Here is a 3,219-nt window from a genome sequence, read left to right as displayed (position 1 = left end):
CAGAATTGCTAAAGTCTTTAGCATCTTCCCCGATAAAACAAGACTCAAAATAGCTAAAGTCTTTAGCATATTCCCCGATAAAACAACTCAGAATAGCTAAAGTCTTTAGCATATTCCCCTATAAAACAAGATTCAGTATTTCTAAAGTCTTTAGCATATTCCCCGATAAAACAACTCAGAATAGCTAAAGTCTTTAGCATATTCCCCGATAAAACAAGACTCAGTATTTCTAAAGTCTTTAGCATATTCCCCGATAAAGCAACTCGGAATAGCTAAAGTCTTTAGCATATTCCCCAATAAAACAAGACTCAGAATAGCTAAAGTCTTTAGAATATACCCCGATAAAACAAGACTCAGAATTGCTAAAGTCTTTAGCATATTCCCCGATAAAACAAGACTCAGAATAGCTAAAGTCTTTAGCATATTCCCCGATAAAACAAGACTCAGAATAGCTAAAGTCTTTAGCATATTCCCCAATAGAACAAGACTCAGAATAGCTAAAGTCTTTAGTATATTCCCCGATAAAACAAGACTCAGAATTGGTAAAGTCTTTTAGCATATTTCCCGATAAAACAAGACTCAGAATTGCTAAAGTCTTTAGCATATTCCCCGATAAAACAAGACTCAGAATAGCTAAAGTCTTTAGCATATTCCCCGATAGAACAAGACTCAGAATTGCTAAAGTCTTTAGCATATTCCCCGATAGAACAAGACTCTGAATTGCTAATGACTTTAGCATATTCCCAGATAAAACAAGACTCAGAATTGCTAAAGTCATTAGTATATTCCCCGATAAAACAAGACTCAGAATTGCTAAGTCATTAGCATATTCCCAGATAAAACAAGACTCTGAATTGCTAAAGTCATTAGCATATTCCCCGATAAAACAAGACTCAGAATTGCTAAGTCATTAGCATATTCCCAGATAAAACAAGACTCAGAATTGCTAAAGTCATTAGTATATTCCCCGATAAAACAAGACTCAGAATAGCTAAAGTCTTTAGCATATTCCCCGATAAAACAAGACTGAATTGCTAAAGTCATTAGCATATTCCCCGATAAAACAAGACTCAGAATTGCTAAGTCATTAGCATATTCCCCGATAAAACAAGACTCAGAATTGCTAAAGTCATTAGTATATTCCCCGATAAAACAAGACTCAGAATAGCTAAAGTCTTTAGCATATTCCCCGATAAAACAAGACTCTGAATTGCTAAAGTCATTAGCATATTCCCCGATAAAACAAGACTCAGAATTGCTAAGTCATTAGCATATTCCCAGATAAAACAAGACTCTGAATTGCTAAAGTCTTTAACATATTCCACGATAAAACAAGACTCTGAATTGCTAAAGTCATTAGCATATTCCCCGATAAAAGAAGACTCTGAATTGCTAAAGTCTTTAACATATTCCACGATAAAACAAGACTCTGAATTGCTAAAGTCTTTAGCATATTCCCCGATAAAACAAGACTCAGAATTGCTAAAGTCATTAGCATATTCCCCGATAAAACAAGACTCAGAATAGCTAAAGTCTTTAGCATATTCCCCGATAAAACAAGACTCTAAATTGCTAAAGTCTTTAGCATATTCCCCGATAAAACAAGACTCAGAATTGCTAAAGTCATTAGCATATTCCCCGATAAAACAAGACTCAGAATTGATAAGTCATTAGTATATTCCCCGATAAAACAAGACTCAGAATAGCTAAAGTCTTTAGCATATTCCCCGATAAAACAAGACTCTGAATTGCTAAAGTCATTAGCATATTCCCCGATAAAACAAGACTCAGAATTGCTAAGTCATTAGCATATTCCCCGATAAAACAAGACTCAGAATTGCTAAAGTCTTTAGCATATTCCCCGATAAAACAAGACTCTGAAATGCTAAAGTCTTTAGCATATTCCCCGATAAAACAAGACTCAGAATTGCTAAAGTCATTAGCATATTCCCCGATAAAACAAGACTCAGAATTGCTAAAGTCTTTAGCATCTTCCCCGATAAAACAAGACTCAAAATAGCTAAAGTCTTTAGCATATTCCCCGATAAAACAACTCAGAATAGCTAAAGTCTTTAGCATATTCCCCTATAAAACAAGATTCAGTATTTCTAAAGTCTTTAGCATATTCCCCGATAAAACAACTCAGAATAGCTAAAGTCTTTAGCATATTCCCCGATAAAACAAGACTCAGTATTTCTAAAGTCTTTAGCATATTCCCCGATAAAGCAACTCGGAATAGCTAAAGTCTTTAGCATATTCCCCAATAAAACAAGACTCAGAATAGCTAAAGTCTTTAGAATATACCCCGATAAAACAAGACTCAGAATTGCTAAAGTCTTTAGCATATTCCCCGATAAAACAAGACTCAGAATAGCTAAAGTCTTTAGCATATTCCCCGATAAAACAAGACTCAGAATAGCTAAAGTCTTTAGCATATTCCCCAATAGAACAAGACTCAGAATAGCTAAAGTCTTTAGTATATTCCCCGATAAAACAAGACTCAGAATTGGTAAAGTCTTTTAGCATATTTCCCGATAAAACAAGACTCAGAATTGCTAAAGTCTTTAGCATATTCCCCGATAAAACAAGACTCAGAATAGCTAAAGTCTTTAGCATATTCCCCGATAGAACAAGACTCAGAATTGCTAAAGTCTTTAGCATATTCCCCGATAGAACAAGACTCAGAATTGCTAAAGTCTTTAGCATATTCCCCGATAAAACAAGACTCAGAATTGCTAAAGTCTTTAGCATATTCCCCGATAGAACAAGACTCAGAATTGCTAAAGTCTTTAGCATATTCCCCGATAAAACAAGACTCAGAATTGCTAAAGTCTTTAGCATATTCCCCGATAAAACAAGACTCAGAATAGCTAAAGTCTTTAGCATATTCCCCGATAGAACAAGACTCAGAATTGCTAAAGTCTTTAGCATATTCCCCGATAAAACAAGACTCAGAATAGCTAAAGTCTTTAGCATATTCCCCGATAGAACAAGACTCAGAATTGCTAAAGTCTTTAGCATATTCCCCGATAAAACAAGACTCAGAATAGCTAAAGTCTTTAGCATATTCCCCGATAGAACAAGACTCAGAATTGCTAAAGTCTTTAGCATATTCCCCGATAAAACAAGACTCAGAATTGCTAAAGTCTTTAGCATATTCCCCGATAAAACAAGACTCAGAATAGCTAAAGTCTTTAGCATATTCCCCGATAGAACAAG

Source organism: Palaemon carinicauda, unplaced genomic scaffold (genome assembly GCF_036898095.1).
Source record: "Palaemon carinicauda isolate YSFRI2023 unplaced genomic scaffold, ASM3689809v2 scaffold800, whole genome shotgun sequence".
Classification (NCBI taxonomy): domain Eukaryota; kingdom Metazoa; phylum Arthropoda; class Malacostraca; order Decapoda; family Palaemonidae; genus Palaemon; species Palaemon carinicauda.
Note: the sequence above shows the minus strand (reverse complement) of the source record.